The sequence below is a fragment of the Chionomys nivalis genome, chromosome 21 (assembly GCF_950005125.1).
Source record: "Chionomys nivalis chromosome 21, mChiNiv1.1, whole genome shotgun sequence".
NCBI classification, from domain to species: Eukaryota; Metazoa; Chordata; class Mammalia; order Rodentia; family Cricetidae; genus Chionomys; species Chionomys nivalis.
The window spans coordinates 37,002,204-37,025,334 of NC_080106.1; the positions used below are offsets into that span (position 1 = coordinate 37,002,204).

At 47.8% G+C, this 23,131-nt stretch overlaps 1 non-coding gene across 1 annotated transcript; it reads right to left on the reverse strand.

Annotated features, from left to right (window-relative positions):
- Nucleotides 1-22,192: 22,192 nt before the first annotated feature.
- Trnak-cuu (transfer RNA lysine (anticodon CUU)) lies at nucleotides 22,193-22,265 on the reverse strand. Its single transcript has one exon. It is a non-coding gene; the product is annotated as a tRNA-Lys (tRNA).
- Nucleotides 22,266-23,131: the final 866 nt, after the last annotated feature.

Sequence of the window (23,131 nt, forward strand, 5' to 3'; positions counted from 1 at the left end):
TCCATGCTCTCAGAACACTCCTATCCTTCACTTCCAATGCTTGTGCATAGAGTAAGGGTGCTCTGGTAAGTTTTCTTTTTCCATCTTAAAAATCCCTTTGTTCTTTTAAGAGCAAAAAGAGAGTGTACAAGGCCTCACATGTTAGAAAAATTAGAACTAGAAGGGCTGATGGTGTAGCTCAGGACTAGAGTGCTTGCCTAGCATGCTTAAGATTCTGGGTTCAAGTCCCAGGTCTGGAGGGAAAAAGAGAGAGAAGGAGAAAGACACAGAGAGGGGGTGGGAAGGACGGAGGGAAGGAGGAAAATTAATATAGATGAGTTGAAGGAAAAAATCAAAGCCAGTTCATCATCCTGCCACATAAGATGAAAACTACGTTTGTGTGTACACATGTGACGAAAACTACATGTTTGTGTGTACACATGTGACGAAAACTACATGTTTGTGTGTACACATGTGACGAAAACTACATGTTTGTGTGTACACATATGACGAAAACTACATGTTTGTGTGTACACATGTGACGAAAACTACATGTTTGTGTGTACACATGTGAGCAGCTGTGTACGTGCTAAGGAAAAAAAGTCATGCTTGCCTTTGCACCTCCAAAGAGAAGAGATGGGGGGGTGCAGAGGTTTCGATCTCAGCCCTCGGAACCTTAGATTCCCATCTTGAGTAGGTGGACGGTGGACTAATGCTCATGGGGACTCAGGGCTGCAAGCTGTGGGAGGGCCACGCAGTGACTGAGAGCAAACGCTCTGCCAACACTATCCATACTTATTAGTGTCGGTGTTAAGACCATCACCAAACATCCTTCAGGGCTGTCAGGAATCCTCACACAGCATCACTCTAACACAATTGTATTGGTTTTCATCCTGGAAGTGAATATGGCCATTTATAAACCTGGTGATATACAAAATGATAAGCCATAAAACCAGCTCGCCGATAATAAAGGAATAATTGAAGGCTTGGGACATGGCTCAGTGGCAAAGTGCCCGTCTAACATGTAGGAGGAACTGAGTTCAATCCCCCTTACCACAAAATGGCAACAAAAACAAACACAAAACCTGCTCTGAAATTCTAATATGCATATTTCTATCTACTTTATATATAATACATATGCACAGGAAGTATGTCTGAGCCTGTACAGCATTGATGTTTTGATGTTACCTGGTTTTTTTTTGTGTTCTTTTGTTTATTTGTTTGTTTTTGGTGGGGTGGTTGGGGTGGGGGTTGGGGTAGGGCTGAGGCTTGAACCTGGGTCTTATGTGCACTAAATACATGTTTTCCCATTAAGCAACCCTTTCATGACCCTGTTAATACCTTTGTTCCCCTTAAAAAATACATTGTGAATATTATCTCACATCTTACAGCAACTGCTCCATATGAAACAAGGTCATATATAGCTATCTTCCCAAATTTCTGGGTCTTGCTAGACTTGGAACTTCTGAATCAAGGTCACTGTAGGTCTGAAGACTCTCCAAACAGTGCCCGATGCCCTGGGGACATTCCATGGTGCCAGACAAGATCCTGTTCAGCAGCAAAGTTTGGAAAAAGAAAAAAAAATTCTTTCTGCTGTATTTTGCATTAAGCTACTGGGCCACTAAGCCTCTTGTCAAGCAAAGAGTAAACTGGTAGACTCCACCCACTTTTGTGGGGTGTCAGTCCAAGGTGGAGGGGCAAACAGTGCCAGCTCCTGGGGTTTCTGTGGCTCTTCTTGACTATTTCTATAAACATAAGGAAGATGTTGTCACCGAGTCAGTTCAACCCTTCAACCTACTTTGTCCAAGACTGGGAGACAGATGTGAAGACATTCATGCTGAACGTTTTACAGCATTCACTCTTGGCAAAGAGTGTAGGGAAATTCTGACCCGGGACTCAGGATTTGATTTCTAGAGTTACCCGTGCCTGTCTCTCTTCTACTGATTTCTGTCACCAGGTCAGGAGCCCACGCTTCTTCCATCTTCGAGGTGCTCAAGGTGGTAGCCCTGAAAGGTGCTCCAAGGCATCTGTGAGATCAAAGAGGAATAAGGTTGGATGGGCAGAGTTCAGTCTTTCAGCACCTGAACTGTAGGCCCTGAAAACACAGGACTCACACAGGCTCTGGCTAAACCCTTTGACTGAATTTCCTTAACCCTTTGACTGGGACCAGTTTTGTGATGCGTCTTGAAAATAATGGTCACAATGAGGTAATTAGGGACATGTCATTTAGGAATGTGGTGGGCACATGGCTAACCCTGCAGTTACCGAGGTCTTCTAGACTCAAGTATCACCGAGAATCATGTTTGAAAAGATCACTGGTTCCTGTAATTTCTTCTTTTACGGACAGGAAGCTTATGGCCCAGGGCAGCCAGCACTCAGAGGGACATGGAGAATCTCTCAAGTGGAAACACACAGACATGGGCCCATTGGTCACCAGCAGTATCACTGAACCAATACGGAAGTCATCAGCAAGGACGGATGCCAGCACCAGCGTCTGGTCGCCACTGGCTTACCTGCTGGTGAAGGACACAGGATGTTTGTGTCGGGCTTCTGTATCATTGCTTGCCCCATACTGAGCAGCCAAGCCCTTCTAATGGAGTGACCAGTAGCCTCCATGACTTCACTGGACTTTCCAAACTCTCAGCAGATGCTAATCTTTGGGGTCTGGGAATGAGAAGCTAAAAGCCCCAAACCCAAGGTCATTCTCACGGTACCTTTAAAATTCTCCATCCTTTCTAAGAATTTTTATAAATATCTAAACCACTGCCGGATAAATAAAAACATAGTACATTAGATGGTATTTATAGAGAGCTTTACAAAGATTTTATAAAAATATTTGCCTCTAGCAAATGTTCAGGACTAGAAAGTACAAGCAAATATTATTGAGCAACATTTGAATAGCATTCAGGTCTCTCAGCTACGTTAAAAGCAGCACACAGTCCGGAACATAAGCCCCGGGATTTCTTCCATTTTCCACCTTGTTATTTCCTGGGACTCCACCCATAGACCCTGATTAAAGTGCATTCCTCTTGGTTTTATGTGTAAGGACATTTCCCTAATAGTCGCATGCAGGGCACAAACACACAGCTTCAGACTAAACTAAATAGGAGGCAAGAACCCATTCTCCCTGCCATGCCTGGGCTCTGGATCCTGGAGGTGTCCTTCATCTTGGACTTAAACATGTCAGTACTGTCTGCCTTCCCCTGAAGTCAGTAGATTCCTCCAAATGACAGTGACCACGTGGTGACTGCTGAGCTTCGGGTCTCATAAGAGATAATAACCCCTTTTGTTGTATCAGCTCACTAAGCAAAGCTAGCTAGGATTCCACTCATGCGCGTGTCCTACAATTGAATGCCACTCTCCCTGGCTCACATGGCAAGACTGGGAAAAATGCTACTCTTGTGGCCTTTTCCCTAACTGCCTACATAGCATGCAAGACAGTGTGGGCGCGGGGCTGTGACTCTTTCCTCTCTGACTCTGGGATTCAGTCCTGGAAATAGCGTGTGTACACCCTGGAGGGTACACGGTGTCCCAGGGTTGGCTGAACCATTGTGTTCTTAAGTTCTTATTAGTGCCCATTTGTCCTTTGTTATGTTCCTTAACGACAAAAGGTTACGGAACTTAACACCTAGCTGGAGGAATCAGAACAAGCGTGGGAGAAAATAACCAAAACACTGCAATGCCGAAAACACAAGCAACACAGATGGAGAGAAACTGGGATGGGCTCATACACTTAGGGTTACCGGAGAGGTCAGCCAGGTAAGGAAGGGCTCTTTGGTGATAACAATGGAATATGGTTCTGAAGAGGTCAGAGTTTGGTGGAGTCTTTCTCAGAAGACAGAATTCAAATACTCAGGAGGCCAGTGTGTTCAGGAAGGTGTTGGGGGGGGGAGAACCAAATTGCCGTGGCATGTGTCAAGGCAGAGCCTGAGGAACGTGGACCATAGTTTCAAGCCAAAAGCACCCATATGGAGGACTCCAGAGATGGTGCCTTGCAGCGGGTCAGCTGGTTCTCCACCATCTCATGGTTGTGGGGCCTTGGGCAGGATATTTCACCAGCCTCTCAGAGGTTGTCCATGTGCTCACTCAGAAGCAGACATGAAGGTATGAGCTGTTCCACGAAGATAGTGTGAACGCCGGAAGAGATGCTAACACTCAAAGAAGCCTCATGGGAGCCGGGTGCAGAGTGAAAAGGGAAGGAATGTGAGCTGAGCAGCGGCAGGCAGCGGGTACCCTGACTACACGCCCCTCGGCTCTGAGTTCTACAGCCCTAGCTGCTCTGTTTCCAGCTCTGGCTCCATCTCCAAGCCCCATCCTTCATTTCCACTGCCAGCACCGGCCTGTCTTTGTCTTGCTCTCTGCTGGCCAGAGGCGGTGCTTTCTGTCCTCAGGGTCACTAAGGGTTCAGAGAACTGATAGCCACTCACCTCCCGGCAGCCTCGGAAGGAGACTGGACATGCTCTTAGTGCTCCCCATCTCAACTCCTTCCCGTGTCTCCATGGTGTTTACATTCAGAGACCAGACAAGTTATCCATTTCTCTTCTCCCTTCTCCCTTTCTCCCCACCCTGACACCTCCTAGGGTTGACCCCCTCGTCAACTACTTGCTTGTAGACACATCTCAGGGACTAACTACATTAAACTTTTATCAATCTGTTAAGGAAATAACTCTGTTTAATTTTCATTCTTCAGTTCTGGGTAGACTCGGACTTCTTTTCTTGTGTTACCGGCTAAGAGTGTTGCGTCCATCTACTCACCACCCTGTGTCTGTTGGGTTGTTTTGTGTGTTTTCCCTATTGATTTATAAGTGTGCTTTGTAAATAATAAAGAAACAGCCTTTTATCTATCAGGTCACGCTGCTTCCTGTGTCTTTATTTGGCTTCTCTCTGTATTCGTCTTTCTGTCTCTTCTTTCTTGGAAGTTGAAATTTTATTTATTTGTGTGTGTGCACATACATATGTAAGGAGTATATGCATATATGTGCATATAGAGAGAGAGACACAGGAGGTTTGTCTTGTTTTGTTTTTTGTTTTAATATGCATGGGTTTGTGTCGGGTCCTCTGGAACTGGAGTTACAGACAGTTGTGAGCTCCCATGTGGGTGCTGTGAATCAAATCCAGGTCCTCTGGAAGAGCAGTCAGTGCTCTTAACCCCTGAGCCATCTCTCAAGCCCAAGGAGGTCAGTCTTAAGTGATGTTCCTCAAGTCACATCACCCTCGCTTTTTGAGACAGGGTCTCTCATTGGCTTGGGGCTCACAAGTAGGTTAAGCTAGCTGGCCAGGAAGCCCTAGGGATCTCATGCCTCTGCCTCCCCAGTAATGGGATTACAAGTGAGTACTCTCATGTCCAGATTTTTTTATGTGAGTTCTTCATGCTTCCGTGATAAACATTTTGTCATCACCAGACCCTCATTTATTGTTTTTATTTTTTAAAGATTATACATATGTGTATGTATATGTGTATGTATATATGCATGTTTACCTTATATACATATATGTGTGGATGGATACCTCAAAAGAAGAGGATGTCCCTGAAACTGGAGTTATAGAAGGTTATCAGCTCCCATGTGACTGCTGAGAATGGAACCCAGGTCCTTAAGAGACAAGAAATGCTCCACTGAGCCACCTCTCCAGCCCAATATTTATTGTTTGTTTGTTTGTTTGAACACAAGGTCTTGCTACTTACTACATAGTGCAGAAAATACTACAAATGTTGGCCAACACGACTCTTTCTGGTTGAGGGAGTGTGAGGGTCGCTCTGGTTTCTCAAGCAGGCACAGACGGAGGCCTCCTCTTGCTACCTGAACAATGGGTTACTGAGATGTCCTTTTCCAGGGCACCTCTCTGTCTAAAATCCCTGGAAGGGAATTGAAAGTGGGAGCACATACTCATATTCCTAGTGCTTGGGAGACAAGGGGCGGGAAGATTGTGAGTTTGAGTCCAGCTTGGTCTAGAAAGCAAGTTCAAGATCACAAGATCACTCTTGGACAAATGTGGAGACCTGTCTCCAAAACTTTAATTAATTAAATTGTGAAAGAATATAATCACCATTTCTTATATAGGAAATGGCACCCTCTCCTCCCGATAAAGGCTTACATATGGAAAGTTTGGCTCAGAGAGGGAACTTTTGGGAGATAATGGATCAGACAGCTTTGCCTTCATCAACACATCGATCACAGATTGATAGATTTGGAATCAGAATAGAGCATTAGAAGATACTGGGGATGAGGAAGGTACAGCCTCAGGAGAGTAGAGTTATTAAAGGCCCCCTCTCTGCTGCTTGGCTGCCAAAAGGTGAATAGCTTTGTTTTTGTTTTTGTTTGGTTTGCTTTGCTTTTGGTTTTTCGAGACAGGGTTTCTCTGTGAAACAGTCCTGGCTGTCCTGGAACTCACTCTGTAGACCAGGCTGACCTCAAACTCACGGAGATCCACCAACTTCTGCTCCTGACTGCTGGGATTAAAGGTGTGTGCCACCACCACCCGGCTGGTGAATAGCTTCGGTCCAATACACACTTCTGTCTCTGAGATCTTCTGCCGCAATTGCCATGGGCCCATAGCCCCGCAGCAAGCTGACTGGCTGAGACTGAACCCTGTCCCAGGTCTTTATCGCATGAATGAAGAAAAGTCTGGCTAACATACTGACCTTGTGATGTCAAACAGACCTGGAGGCTTGCTCTAGAAACGAAGCTGGAAGAAAAAAACAAAGAAATAACACAAAGAGAGGAGAGCCACTTGCACAAACCAGAGCCAAAGTGGGCTTTGTTTGGGAGAAGAGAAGGGGGTCTTATGGGAAGGACCCAGAGATGACCAGGAGAGTTATGAGTGGCTCTGCAAAAGTGTTTAATGCAGAGTCAGACTGACACAGGACCAGGAGAAGGTGGTGGCCTTGAGGAAAGCTGTCTCCTGACTATAATGCACTTTTTAAATCTTTGTGGTGCTGGGGCTTGAGAGCCAGGGCTACATTTCGTGTATGGCAGGCAAGTGTTGTGTCGCTGGGACGCCTGATTTCATGCATGGCAGAATGCAGAAGCCCTGGGTACTGCAGGCTTGCCTCTCCCCGGGCATCACTCCCTTGGCCTCTCTCTCTCTCCGACTGTCTTCCCTGCACTTCTTACCCATGTTTTAGAGCACCTGCCTCTCTCTGGAGACCCCGTGGGGATGGCTGTGCAAACAGAAGGCTGCGTGTGCAGCCTCATCAGCCGCCGTCTGAAAACTTTCTGAAAATCAAATCAAATGAAAGGCACCCGGTAAACTGGGCAAAACAAAAGAGCTCTTTGGACTTGAAAAGGTTACGGAAGACTGCAGGGGCTATGTGTACTGTTCGATCGTGTTCGAAGCTGGGCTTTTAATTTAGTTTTCCTATTTACCCGGTAGAAGTTCCTCACTGCTCAACTGCTAATGCATTTCCAACTGAAATTTGTAAATTATATTGGGAAACATTCTCAGTGAGAGCAGATCGCGCAGGCTGTCAGTACGGCTTCCCACGGCTGGCAGTAGGAGGCTCTTTGGGGGCTGTGTGTGTAGACACGTGTCTTTAAGATCTCTTTCTACTCTGCACCTTTTGGCCAGAGGCTCTGTGCTCTCGGGGCCTGACTGTGAAGAGACCCACACATTCTGCCAGGCCTGGAACCTGGCCTATAGGTATTTTCTTTGCCATAATGTCAGAGCAATTTTATTTTATTATTTTTTATTTATTGGTTTTTCAAGACTGGATTAATCTGTGTATCCCTGGATGTCCTAGAACTCAGAGATCTGCTTGACTCTGTCTCCTGAGTGCTGGGATTAAAGGCATGTGTTACTATCACCCAGCTTGACTACCGTTCTTAACTTCACTCCCCACAAAACTGAGCAAGCAAACATTCTCCTGAATCTCTCCTTCCAAGGTCCAATTTTAGAGTATTGATTTGCTCTTTTCAATGGGTCCCATAAACTTATTCACACATCTGAATTCGACCTAAGCTATTTTTTTTCACTCGCAACAAATTATTGGCAAAATGCATTTTTTTTTTTTACTGCCCAACTCCAACAGCTTTCTCTCTAGACTAAAGCTATCACCTTCCATGGGACAAATGTCCAGTCTCCTACCTGGCTTTCGACTTCTTCTTGCTGGACCTTCGTCCTCAGAATAAAATTCTATACACTTCCTGTGGTACACCAGGCCCTTTGTTCTCTAACGGGCATTCTAAAATTTTGTTTCAATTTATTTTATGTTTTCTGAAAAGGCACCCTGATATGTAGCCAAGGCTGACCCCAAATTAACGGGCTCAAGACATCTTTCTGGCCTAAGCTCTCATAGCTGAGACTACAGGTATGTGGCGCCATGCCTGGCTTTTGCTGACACTTTTAGTATTCTGGAACCGTTCTTATCATCCATCCAAGGCTTCTTATTTGCTGCTCTCTCTCTACCTGGGTCCTCTTCCTTCCTTAGCATGTTGACATAAGACCGAGGCTCCGGGAGAGTCTAAACAACACCCTGAAGGAAATCAGACCAAAAAGAGACGAAATGGGGATGACATCTGTGCTGGTCAGTTTCCTGCCAACAAGCTTGGGTCATCTGAAGGGAGAGAACCGCCATTGAGAAAAAATGCCTCCATAATACCCGGCTGCAGGGCATTTTCTTAATTGGTGATTGGTGAGAGAGGGACCAGGCTACTGTCAGCGGTCCCATCCCTGCGCTGGTGGCCTGAAGCAGAGTAAGCCATGAGGAGCAAGCCAGTAAGCAGCACCCCTCCACGGCCTCTGCATCAGCTTTTGCCTGCAAGTTCCCGCCCGGTGTGAGCTCCTGTCCTGTCTATGATGTGGATGTGTAAGCCAAATAAACCCTTTCTGCCTCAGCTTGCTTTTGGTCACTGTGTCTTGTCATAGCAATAGTAATCCCAACTAAAATGGTCAAAGACTGACAGGCTCCAAAGAGAGGACAAGAACTTACCGTGGGCTGCTCACCCACAGCAACGATACACCGACACGGACATAGAGAAAAGATTAGTTGTGGTCTCGTTGTCCCTGGAGTCACAGCAGATGCTCTCTTCTGTGTCTGGCTTCTTGCTTGTGGTGTCCTTTAGTTCTCAAGGCTGTGTGGCACCAGGGCCCCTGTCTGTTGTCAGGAGACACTGGAGCACTTCCTAGTTTGTGTTTACAAATGCTGATCTCTGGGACATTCTAGCCCGCGTCATTGGGTGGACGCACAGGGAATTCCCATGGGGGGCACACTCTCTGAGCATCTTGCGGGCCGTCTCCTCCTAGCAACCTTATGAGTTACTGTAGTCATCGGCCTGAGTTTTCCAATGAACAAGCCAATGGTTGGACTTCGGTGATGCTCCCAAGGAGAAAGCAGCCAGATTTTGGTGTCAGAAGTGGAATCACAGCACCGTGGTTATTCAGCTCGCTGACTCAGTTTCTTCTCTGAGCTTCTAAGATCCCAGACAGACAAGCCTCAGTTTACATCAGGTGGTAGAGCAGCCGGGTGGCCAACTGTACAGACCAGGGCTAGACTGAGGGGCTTGAATTTCAGCTTCCTAGAGGGCTGCCTTCCATGCTCTGGTTTCCTCATCTGTGGATTAGGCAGGGATCAAATTAATACATTTAAAATGTCAGTCGGGGACAAGCCCGTCATAAGGAATGGATGTTATTAACACTGGAGATGTGACCGAACGATGTTAATAGATGATGGTGTGGATACTGAGCAAAGCCAAATATCCCTAGACAAAGTTGTCAGTGGAGTGTGCACTGGTTGGTAATGGAGCACCGTAGCCCCCGAATTCGATATGCCCCCCTTTGGAGGGATGGCTGGGACAAAAGCCTATTCCCAAGCCCCACAGTTCATAATGGTAGTACTGGGTCTCACTGACCCCTGACCAGCTTGTTTCTGACAGCCACAGGGCCAGGAGAAGAGGGAGAGTTCTAGATTCGTCCCTTCGTCCCGTTAGAAAGTTTGTCACCGCACAGCAGAACTTTCCAAAACCCACCCCTCCCTCTCAGCTGGTAATGGTCAGCCTTCCTGACAATCTACAAGGAGGAACTGTCCAGCGAGACCAGCTTAACCCCTGCCTCATCTGCCCCTGGACTGCCGGGCTTTGTGGGAAAGTCTCGCTTCAGTCCTGCCGCGCGGTCCCAGCTCTCAGCCTGTTGTGGCTACATCAGCTTCCCCTGAGCTAATCATTGCGGAAGCTTGTTTGCTTAGAGGCTTCATTGCTGCTGCCAAGGAATCCAGCAGGGAATACTCCAAGCAAAGAGACACATGCTTCACTTTGAGACAAGTGAGCAGAAAGTGGAAACCATTTCCAGAAATCTATAGAAGAGCACTCGGGTCTCGTGTTTACATGATGCTTCATGGCTTCCTGAGAGTTCACATGTGTTACTTCAGCATTTTAGTTGATAGTACCCTCAAATAACATACACACACATACATGCATGCACACACACACACACACATGCATGCATGCACATACACACACACATACACATTCAGGTATACATCTTGCTCATATATAGATGTACACATACACACACACACACCTTTTTAGGTCACTATCCTCCCTTCCAGGTACTCATAACGGATGCTCAGTACAATATTCTCAAAAGGCTAAAAACATGTCTGCTTTACTTGTTTAGGGCTACGTCACTGATTCCTGGGAGAGGATTGGCATGTGAACCAGTGGACAGGCTTTGAATCACCAGTCTACCGACCTCAATGGAGCTGAGCTGAGAGGCCAGAAGAAAGCACCTAGAAGAGAGAGGCAGGGAGCGGCGACCCACACTTTCAGTCCTAGCACTGAAGGCAGGAAGACTGAGAGTTCAAGGCCAACCTGGGTGACGTGGACGGAGGGAAGGAAGGAAAGAAAAGAAAAAGAAAGAAATTGAGATGAGACCCAGGGGTCCCTGCTTTGTGTACAGGAGATGTACTGTCTCCATTTGCTTCTGGTGTCCTTGACGCAAGCTGGTTACCTGGGAAGAGGAGCCCCGACTGAGAAGGTGTCTCCATCAGTTGGCCTACAGGCAAGTCTGTGGCACATTTTCTCAATCAATAACTAATGCAGAGGGTTCACGCCTACTGTTGGTGGTGCCGCCCTGGGCAGATGGTTCTTGGTGGTAAAAGAAAACAGATTGAGCAAACCGAGAGGAGCAAGCCAGAGAGTTGCGTTTCACTGTGGCTTCAGCTTTCGGTTCCTCCAGGTTCCTGCCGAGGCTTCCCTCAGAGGGCTGTAAGCCAAGTAAACTCTTACTCCAAGAGTTGGTCATGATCTTTCCATAATCTGATGGAAGAGGGTCATCTTTCTATCTGTTGCTTTCATTGGTTAATTAATAAAGAAACTGCTTGGCCTCTGATAGGGTAGAATTTAGATAGGCGGAGTAAACAGAACAGAATGCTGGGAGAAAGAAGCCGAGTCAGGGCAGTCGCCATGATTCTCTCACTCCAGACAGACGCAGGTTAAGATCTTTCCTGGTAAGCCAGCTCGTGGTGCTACACAGAATATTAGAAATGGGTTAGATCAAAATGTAAGAGCTAGTCAATAGGAGGCTGGAACTAATGGGCCAGGCAGTGTTTAAAAGAATACAGTTTCTGTGTAATTATTTCGGGTAAAGCTAGCCGGGTGGTGGGATGCAGCCTCGCCGCTTCCCGCTGCAATAATCATAGAAGGTAAACCAGAACTCTTCACTTGAGCTGGCAGGGTCAAGTTTTCTTTTATTTCTTTTCTTTTCTTTCCTTTTTTTTTTTTTTCAACACAGGGTCTTTCTGTGTAGCTTTGGTGTCTGTCCTGGAACTCACTCTGTAGACCAGGCTGGCCTTGAACTTACAGAGATTTACTTACCTCTGCCTCCTGAGTTCTAGGATTAAAGGTGTGTGTCACCATCACCAACTTCCCAGCAGGGCCAAGTTTTCTAATTTTCAAACTTTAGAAGCTAATGATATAATCCAGACCAGGCCCATCCCCACTTCCCTATACCTCCCCTCAAAAAAATACCGTGTGTTAAACATAACAGAATTAAAGGTCTATATTAGGCTCTCAAGGCCCCAAGTGTATAAGCTTAGATTCTCAAGGTACAAGATACAGCATCCAGTGTCCCCAAGCCTTGGTCTCCTCCACTGAATAATGGAGGGAGGAGTGCTCCACGCAGCCTGGGTTTCTCTGCCAAGTCCGGGGAGACACTAGAGTGACCGTTCATAGAAGGTGACCGTTCATAGAAGGTGACCGTTCATAGAAGGTGACCGTTCATAGAAGGTGACCGTTCATAGAAGGTGACCGTTCATAGAAGGTGACCGTTCATAGAAGGTGCCACTGTGTGCACTGCCCAGAGTGCATTGTCCTTTCGGCTTGCCGTAGGAAGTGGACGCCCTGAGCTCATCTGGAAACTGGAGCCCTCCAAGACGTCTGCCTACAGCAGGCGCATCCCCCTCTTCTGCAGTTCAATGGCGCTATGGTGTCAGGGAGTCAATTTGTCAATGACCTTCTAAGGGATCGTTTGGCTGAAGTAAAAATTCCTGTGAAATTACAGCAAATCCATCCGGGTGATGGCGTGAAGGAAGTCCGCTGAGAGACTAGAGCCGAGCTGTGTCACCTGCAGAAGCTCACTGGGCACAGGGGAAGAGCCACCGAGACATAGCCTGCAGTGAGCTGTGCGCTCACAGTGTGCAGCCATCAAGTACTCTGTAAGGTTTTCCGCTGTGGGCACATCTGGGAAGGAAGGAAGGAAGGAAGGAAGGAAGGAAGGAAGGAAGGAAGGAAGGAAGGAAGGAAGGAAGGAAGGCAGGCGCAAGGTGGTGGGGGTTGGGGGGAGTTGGCAAGAGCAAGCTGGAACTCACCTAAGAGTTTGGCCCAGGATGGACAGGGGTCTGTCTTCATTCCTGTGACCTCTAATCTCAGTGCCTTGAGGCAGCAGACTTCCCTGGAGTCTGAGGTGGAGGAGGATTATGGGAAGGTGAGGCCCTGGAGGCTCAGCTACTGCCTCACTCCAAGGTAGGTCAATAGATCTCAAAGACCCTTGAGAGACCAAAATGACTACTGTTTCTTTTAATCTGACAAATCTCCCCTGAGATTTTTTTTTATGGCCCACTCTCACCTAAAAGTCACAGGGAAGAGAAATCTGGGAAATGTACTCAAGTTTATTTAAAATGACACGTTACAAGACCCCCCACAGCAGACAAGGTGGGATTTGTGAAGGCAAACAGGAAGAAATACTTTTATATCGACGCTAAGACTGAAAATGTATTCCCGGTGTTTATATCCATGACTGGCGCTGTGGTTCATGAGTCAAAGGCTGGGTTCCCAACGCTCAGAGAATGGGCTCTGGAGAAGTAACTGAGCCTTGAGAGCTTTGACACCAACAAGTCAGTCAACCGACAGATGTGTCACATGGTGGTGTCGCTAAAGGTGGCGGGAGCCTTGAGAATCAAGGCTGAGTTGAAGAAGGGTGGGTCACTAGAGAATATCTGTGCCTGGCATCTCTTGTGCTCTTTGCTTTTTGGCCACCATGAGGTGATTGGTCTCCTCAATGTTCCTGCATTTTTCCACAGCTATAATGTTCTGCCTTGCCTTAGGCCCACAACAGAGCAGCAACTGACCTTGGACCAAAACCTCAGAAAGCAAAATAGAATTTCTCCACTATCAGATTTTTGTCATAACAACTAGAAATCAAGAGCTGTGTTTGGACCAGCTGGCCACACAGTAGGTCTTCAGATAGGGAGAGGTGGCAGCAAGGCAGAGGAGAAGTGGCTTGAAAACTCGGGGAGAAGCAAGGGGCCTGGCTCCTGTTAGAAGTAGGGTGTCTTCTTTCCCAGAATGCTGCAGCCACAAAAATCAAACACAAAAGTCTTGACAAAGAGGGTATTGGGGTGAAGGGGTGGGCTCGTTCAAAAAACTTTGAAGACTCTGAAGTGTGGTTGCCACCTCAAGAAATTTGGGGGGGGGAGAGAGGAGAGAGAGAGAGAGCGCTCCAACAACCATGCTCAGTAGACAATAGCCTATTGCAGAGATACGTATCAGTGAAGTTTTGAAAAATAAAATAAACAAACAAACAAAGTCGGCCTTGTGTCACATTTTAAAGAATTCTCCTCCTTTTCAGAACTCAACAGTGCGTCACCTCCCTATGTCTAGCCTCCCATGGATTAAAAAGTAATCAAAGGCAAAGCCTCCCCACTCCCGTGTCTCTGTCTCTAGATCTTGAGTTAGGAGACTCAGAGCCAGCAGGAAACCAGACAGTCAGCTGGGAGGCTTGGCAGCTACAAGTGTGGGTGGGTGGGGTGAGCAGATTTTTCCAGAAAGAGGTGGACCACGCTGATGCGATGGCAGAGCCGGGATGCAGTTGAGCAGGCTTACCTGCAAGGGGAAGCCCACTCCCAAACCTTCCTCAAAAGTCACACCACACGCCGGCTTCAGGGTTTTCTCAGCCCCTGCGAATTTGTACTTACCCATGCCTTTGGAGCCCTAGGTGACACAGTAACCCTGACCACCACATTCCCTTTCCTTTAGCAAAATCAAGAGTTTCTAACTCAGGCGAAAGCTCCTTGACTGGTCAAGTCCATATTTTCACTCGACCCGTTTCTCCCAACAACCCTGGAGGATGGATTCCCTCACCGTCCTCCTCAGAGAAAGCGGAGGATCCGTCTACGTAAGCTGCAGCCTGGACTCAAAGCCAGGCCTTAGGACCCTAAGTCAGTCAATTCTTCCCTCAGTCCTTCCTCCCCTCCCCTCCCCTCCCCTCCCCTTTTTCCTTCCTTCCTTCCTTCCTTCCTTCCTTCCTTCCTTCCTTCCTTCCTTCCTTCCTCCTTTCCCTTCCACTCCTCTCTCTTCTCTCTCCACCTCCAGGATCTAGAGAGTTTACAGAGTGAGTTTCTTCTCTCTTATCGATGAAGAGGGCAGCTGAGGGAGGTTTGGGGAGATGACAGTAAAGCCTCAAGATCACAGGAGACCCCAAGCAGGCCTCTCCCTTCAGCTTCTACTTCCATGGGTGCACACACAGCAGCCTCCTGAGTAAGCTGTGCCCAGAGAGCTGTGGGAAGCTGGTGACAGTTCTATGACCTGGTGCCCTCCCCTGAGTTTTCATCGACAGCAGAAAACGGATCCACACAACTGCAGCGGGGCTGTCTAAAAACCACGATGGTTCATGAAGCAAACGGTCTGATGAAATTTGAAGCCTTTAGGGTCTCCCCCTTAAAGAATAAATCCATAAGCAAAAAGTCCAGAAATCTGTGCTGTCTCCCGCCTCTGACCAGTTTCTCCATCTAGAAAATAGGTCCGTGGAGCGATGGCACCCATACCGGCCAGGTTTGTATCACAGTAACAAAATAGAGGGAATTCTGGGGGCGGGGGTGTTGGGGAGATTCCATCTGCCAAGTGCTTGCTACAGGGTCCTGAGGACCTGAGTTCAGACCCCCGGCACCCCAGACATGGCTGTGTGCACCTATCATCAATGGCACTCACTAGACCAACCAATTAAGGAGCTCCAAATTCAGTGAGATCCTGCATCTCAAAAATAAATAAATAAATAAATAAATAATAAATAAATAAATAAATAAATAAATAAGGTGGATAGCAGTAGATACCTCGACAGCTCACATTCATGTCTGTGCACAAACTCCCCACAGATACATACATGTAAATGTAAATGAAAAATGCATCTAACATTGGTTACTGATAGAGACACATGGACTGGTAAAGACTGGTTTGGGGTTCACAATGCAGGGGCCCAGGTCCAAGGTCAGCAGTTTTACTGTTTGAGGTCTTTGGCAAGTGTATTACAGCATGATGGCAGTACAAGGGAGAGGAAGTATGCAAAGACAGAGGACAGAGGTGGGATCCCAGAGTGCCCTTCGGGAACATGTTCCCCCTTACCTACGGACCTCTGTAGCGGCCCTACAGCTTCAGGGGTCACAGTTGTTACATCTTTGTGACCACAGCGTTAGTACAAGGCCCGTTGAAGCCATACATAGCATGCCCGTGTCCCTCTGGCTTCCTGGACTTTGCTTGGGTTCTTCTGGTCTGGGGCTCCTGCCCACCTGACTGTGTCTAGGGCCAGCACTGGGACTCCTACACCGGTCAGAAAACTGCCACCTCCCTAACACCTCTGGTGTGCTTCTTCTGGTTAGCTGGAACCCAGCTAATGCTCCTTTTTTTTTTTTTTTCATACTCTATCTACCTCTTCCTTGGGGACTTCCTGTTTACACTTTCTTTAAATCAGAAGGTGCCTTCCAAAATATCATGGAAGTATCTCTTCCCATTCTTGGAGGCTGGAAGCCTAGGGGCATGGCATTGGTGGGGCTGGCCGCCCTGGGTCTCTCCCAGACTTGTCGATGGCAACCTCCTGCCTGTGTCCCCTTCTCACAAGGACATCGGTCTGATTGGATTAGGGCTTGCCCTTTGGGCCTTATTTAAAGACCTTCACCTCATTTCTGCCTGTGTCCCATTCAAGGTCTGTAGCATGAGGGTCTGCTTGTTGGGGTTTCTGTCCTGCCCAGTACCCCACAGCTGGCAAGTCCCAAAGAAAATTGCACGGAGCGTCTACATTAGGTTATAAACTGATTGGCCCATTAGCTCAGTCTTCTTATTAGCTCTTGTAGCTTATATTAACCCATTATTCTTATCTATGTTAGCCACATGGCTCTGTACCTTTCTCAGCCGGCAGGTTACATATTGCTTCTCGGTGGTCTGGGCTGGAATGGGAGCAATGGGCTTCCTCTTTCCCAGAATTCTCCTGTCCTCATCGCCCCGCCTCTACTTCCTGTCTGGTTGACCCGCCTATACTTCCTGCCTGGTCAATCAGCATTTATTTAAAACATGATTGACAGAATACAGACAATTCTCCCTGTCTCCAAGTCAAGTCTCAATCTGAGGCGCTAGGTTTGGGCTTCAAGGAGTGAACTTGGGGTACAGGGAGGTTACGGACACAGAGTAACAAGCAGCCCCACTCTTCAGGTCTCCTCTGTGGCACCTTCTAGGAGCACTTCGGATATTCCTGTGGGGGCAGCACACTGGCTCACTGTGAGGTGTGGCTTGATGCCTACCCTACTAATGGGTACCCACCACCAAAATAGGGGAACTTTTTGGAGTTGTGTCAAATGCATTACCTGCTCTTGCATCATTTCTGTAAAGAGGGGACTCATTTGCTACTCCCGTAAAGGGATGACACAGACGTGTGGAGCCCTGCTTTCCACGCCCCACTCTGCGGCATGCATCTCCCTCACCTTCTTTCCCTATGGCGCTCCATGGTTTCGTCAGTGCACGTAAGGATCCGTTATGGTGATTGAATGCTTTATTTTGTTTTGTGTTTGGCCATCCCCACCTTATAGAAGGGACCTTATCTTTTGTGCCGCATCCTCAGACCTGAGTAGAGCATGAGGCAGAGACAATTGCTTCCTCAACCCCCGGAGTCCTCCCTGGCAGAAGCTGCCTCGGCTCAAGTTTGAGCATGCTCCATTCCCCCAGAGGAAAGGGCCCCGGGGAAGAGAAAGGAGCTGCTCTCTGATTCTAGGTACTCAGACGGGCACCAGAGGTCAGGAGTTGCTGCTGGCCTGGACCCCAGCTGCTGGAAATGCTGACTGAGATGGAAAAATGCCTTGAAGAGAGAGGAAAGAGCTGAGCGAGCCTTGGAGACATATAAGGTGCACTTCTGAGGGAGACTTCTAGAAAGGATAACAGCCAAGTGAAAGAGCCCACAGTCTGTAAAATTGCCACAGAAGGCAGAGCCGGCCTCAGATTGGTGGGACACATGCAAGGCCCAGACTGTGGGGCCGCGGCTATGTGAGGGCAGCCCATAATACCTGCGGGCCAGCATGTAAATCACTCACCCGGCCTGCACGCTGAGGAGGACATTACCCTCCGAGGAGCGGTGTTTCCTGGCACACTGGAACGTCTATTTCAGGCTGTTGTTTTTGGAACAATCACAGGCTTACCCTGTGCAAAAGCATCATTTGGATGTTTCCCTCGAGGCTTGGTGCTAACAGTTGCCCTGCTTGGTCACTGCAACCCCAGAGGGAATTTTTAAAAAGATTTCCTCCTTGTAGCTCAGTGGGCCATTGTGAGTGCAGGGTAATATTTTTCCTTGCAGGCGAACATATTCATTTTGGGGGTTGTTGTTAGGTCACACAAAGTCCTAGGAAGTGGCCTATTGTTCAGGATTGGAAGGCAAAGGTGTCTAAGTAGTGCCGTTCTTAGAGGCTTGATGAATGGAATGGGGTAATGAAGTTTCTTTTGTTCTTGCCTGTGCGGCCCGCAATTGTTAAAGTATAACTTGCTATATGGATTCAAAGTTATTAATCATTTTAAAGCAAAATTCTATTTAATGACTGAAATGGAAAAATCAGGCCTTGATGAAATGACATGTCACGCAGGCTAGGTTTTCCTCCCCAGTGGATGCTGAGAGGCAGAGTCACAAACTTTCTCCCCTCACGGAGTTTGTGGATGCGGGTGGCCAGGACTGCTCAGAGTAGGGGTGTCATCTGCCCCCTGTCCTATGTACAAGTTGGGCTCTAGCCTTTGATCTTTACCACGTTGGCTCCTACAGCTGCTTCCCGGGCAGGCAGACTGTTTCTCCCTGCTTTGTTGTCGGATACAGAAGGCTGGGCTAGAAAAACTTCAGCCTCTCTGAGGCCGACTTCTTCCCGAAGATTCTAATTTCTTGTGTCTGCAGGGCATGTTAGGATCCATGGAATATTTCCCATCTAACCTGCTGCATCTGTGGGGAGCTCACTAGATTCGCTCATTCCTGGCTGCAAAGCAGAGGGAGGCAAACACAGGGACAGAGTCACTTGGTTGGGATCCCCAGGGGATGACTGCAGCCCAGAGCTCCAGATGTGTGGTCCAGGGCCACACACCCACTAAGTGTCAGGGTAGGCTCTTAGGAAGTCCAGACTTCTGGAAGTTAGGCCCCAGGGAAAGCGACATGTGCCTTCCTCTTCCAACTGTAAGCTTATGTACGTAACAGCGAAGGTTCTAACCCACTGGTTTATGGGACAGGGTGTGGCTTGCTTGGTTTATTGTCTGCCTCTCTCCTTAGAACACGTTTGACTTCATCTTCAAAAGTCCACGTGCTGGAAACAAGTGGTAGGATTTCTGAAGATATTGATGGTGTTGGGAGATGAGCCATTGGTACGAGGTGGATGGGATTAGATGAGGCCATAAAGACTGGCCACCTGTGATGGCACTGGTGGCTTTATGACAGGAAAAAGGGACTTGCTTGAGTGAACATGCTTGTTCTGTCTCCCATGCAACACTCTCCGCAATGTTAGGATGCAGCTCAAAACCCTCACCAGGAGCCAGCACCATACTTACGACTCCCCAACCTCCAGAGCTATCCAGCCAAAACAATTGATTTATAAGTTCCCTGGATCACAACTTTAGATTTATTTCAAAGGGGATCACCTGCTCACTCAAGAACAACCTACTCCCTAAGTTATTCCAGTCTCTGGGGAAAAGAGTGACTTTTCTTATAGGCTCTGCTTCCCAGCACTGCTACTTGCTGAGCAAACCCGGACCATAGCTGAACATGAAAAGACAGGGACTGTTCCAGGGAACAGCCACACAATGGAATAGTATTCCGCCTCTGTGCTGTAAGTTGCATGAACTTTAAAGATGGCACACTAAATTAAACAAACCAATCACAGCAGGACAAATATCATAGGAACGTGCTTACAAATGGTCTAACACCAACAGATAGGAGGTAGAATGGTGACTGCCTGGGGCTGGGGGAGAAAAGATGGGCTGTGGTATCCCGGCACAGTGCTCCAGTTCTCCAAAGTTCTGGGGAGCAGAGAGTCATCCCCATCATTAAAGTGCTTTCCTTGTGAGAGCAGGAAGCTGAGTTTTGTCCCCAAAGCCTGGGTAAAGAAAGCCAAATGTGTAGGCTCTCCCTTGGATTCCCAGCATTAGGGAGACAGAGAAGTGGATCCTTTGGGCTCCCTGTCCAGGTAGCCTAGCCTACTCGATAAGTTTCAGGCCAATAAGAGACCCTGCCCCAATAAAAAGGTGAGTGGTACCCAAGGGGCAACACTTGAAGTTGTCCTCTGACCACCATACACTCACATCTAGGTGTACACACGAACACGCACATACAGGCGCACACGCACACACAACTGGAGATGGTCAGTGGTGATGGTTGTCTAGCAATGAGAGCAGTACACTTAAAAATTGTCACAGCATGGGCATTGTATCATAATAAATATAAAAATAAACTTAGAAAAATACAAATTACTTATCATGGGAATGTTAGATTGAAAGCTAAATATATGAAGAAAGAAGAAAGATGCACTCTGCAGAAGCAGCTAGCTTTGTAGTAGGAGCTGCTGGCTGTGTTCCTGTCGCCCCAGCTCCTGGTCGCCTGGCTAGCTTATGCCCCGAAATAACAACACACAAACTGTATTCTTTTAAACACTGCTTAGCCCATTATATCTAGCCTCTTCTGGGCTAACTCTCGCACCTGGACTAGCCCATTTCTAATAATGTGTGTAGCACCCCAAGGTGCGCTTACCGGGAAGATTCTAGCCTACGTCCATCCTGGGTCGGAGCTTCATCGCGTCTGCCCTGGGGAGCAGCTGCATGCATCTAAGCTCACTTCCTCTTCCTCCCAGCATTCTGTTCTGTTTACTCCACCCAGCTATGTTCTAACCTATGAGGGCCAAGCAGTTTCTTTATTATTTAACCAATGACCTTCCTCTATCATAGCTTGAGTCAAGGGGCACTGGAGCCTGTGTGTGTCTGGCTCCCTCATGTTCTCCCAACCATGGAGGGAGACGGCATGCTGGGATGGACAGCCAGGCTTCTGGGAGACTTCCTTTTCCATTACCTCCTGCACATTAGCGTCTCCATCTTTGCCCTCCAGCATCTGGGCATTGGGGAGCCCTCCACTCAAGGAACCCAGCACCCACCTTCTACTCATTTGCTGCTGGAGGACTATAGAGAGGGCTTTATGACTTGGGCTTGCCGGATGTTGGCTTCCTTTTCTAAATTGTCATTTTGTTATTTTAAGGTAGGGTCTATATTGTCCAGGTTGTCCCCAGATTTCCGGGACCATCCTGAACATTGAGATCACAGGTGTGTACAACCATGCCCTGATTTGTATGTCCTGAAACAAGGCTGGGCAAGTGTGTGACCTGGGTAGTGTGGAAGAAAGGGTTATCTGACTGTTTAGCCAGAGCTTAGGGACCCAGTCCTGGTGAGTCACTGGGGTATCACCCTCACCTGCCACCACCTATGATCTTCTGTGTACCCAGGACGTAAAGTGCTCCCAGCTTTAGTCGGTGTCTTATCTCGGGTTTCTATGGTTGTAAGAAAACACCAAAAATCCACTTGAGAAGAAAAGGTTTATTTCACAGATGCTTCCATGTCACAGTTCTTCATCCAAGGGAGTCCAGGCAGGAGCTCAAGGCAGGAACCCAGAGGCAGGAACTGAAGCAGAGGCCATGGCGGAACACTGCTGACTGGCTTGATCTTCATGGCTAGCTCAGTTTGCTTACTTATACAACTCTGGATAGACCACTAGCCCAGAGGAAGCATTGCCCAGAATGGGCTGGGCCCTTCCACATCAATCACTAATTAAGAAAATGCCCTACAGACTTGCCTATAGCTAAGTCTTACAGACTGTACTTTCTCAGTTGAGAGTCTCTCTTCCCAAAGGACACTAGCTTGTGTCAAGTTGATTGTAAGCTAGTTAGCACAGCCAGCTTAGGGGAAACCAGAAATTTTTAGAGTTTGAGACTATTTTATTCTTACTTGAGAGGTTACCACCACAATGCCTCAAGCTGCCAGACTTAGGGAATGTTCTGGGGTACAGCTCAGGGCCGGAAGACATCTAGATGGTCTGCTCCTTCTCCACTGTGGGTCTTCTAGAAAGAAACTGGGATGTGCATAGACCTGCTCTGATGGAGGAGGGTCATCTATCTATGTGTTACTCTCATCGGTTAATAAAGAAACTGCCTTGGTTTTTTGATAGGGCAGGATTTAGATAGGTGGAGTAGACAGAACAGAATGCTGGGAGAAAGAAAGCAAAGTTGGTCAGACGTCATGGAGCCAGCTGCCAGGTCAGACATGCTGAATCTTTCTTTCTACACACATTATTAGAAATGGGTTAAGCAAGATATGAGAGTTAGCCAAGAAGAGGCTAGATATAATGGGCCAGGCAGTGTTTATATGAATATAGTTTGTGTGTTGTTATTTTGGGGCATAAGCTAGCTGGCGGCCAGGAGCTGGGTGGCAGGAACGCAGCCTGCTACTCCTTCTACAAATGGCGTCCAACGTGGGGCTCGAACCCACGACCCTGAGATTAAGAGTCTCATGCTCTACCGATTGAGCTAGCCGGGCTCCCTGGGCTCTGGATCTGGGTGTCAGGTGCCGCGGGGTGAGAGCTTGCCCGGGAAGAAGAGCCCTCTGGTGAGAGTGAACTGCTACTTGTACTTTTTAGACAGAGAAGCAATCCCTTTCCTCTGGAGTTCTCCAAAAATTAAATGAGAGAATATAAATAGTGTTTGCCATAGCCTTCTCGTCTTTGAACAGATGCAGCCATAGAATTTCACTGCTTCTCCTATCCAGACATGGAACCTGTTTCCTCATATCTGGCTACACACTGACCCCCTCGTTGGCATGCAGAGGACTTGATGTCATTTCACTCTGGAGGCAAGACCTTGGGAAACACACAATCCACTTGGCCCCTTTGAACACTGCCAAGAACCGATCAGGCAAGAAGCTGGCTAGCCAGAAGGCAAGAGGCCATGTAGGGGGAGAGCCACCCAGAGTCCCACACAGCTGCTTAATGTGTGAGGGAGGCCACAGGCTTTAAGCACAGCAGCTCCTATTACTCAGGCTGGGTAGTTACAGTAACACAGTAAGGTGATAATGTAGCCATCGGGGCTGCTCCATGACTTCTTTGAAAATGTTTATAGCTGATTACCACACAACTGGCATGCATATTTACAGGGCGGGGTAATAGCCTTCAACACAGTGTGCAGTGGTTGGATGGGTAACTAGCTTATCTACTCTCTCAGACCTCCTCCAGCCTTCCTCCTCGGGGCCGTAATCATGGTTAGCCACAGTTGCCCTGAGCTGTGGAGCACCAGCTTCCCCTTCCTCGGCTTGTCCTCAGGGGAGGTCCACAATTCTTTGAGAGGCACGGGGCGGCAGGACATTTCAGTGCTTTCTGTGGCTCATGGCTCTAATCCCTCCAGTCACCT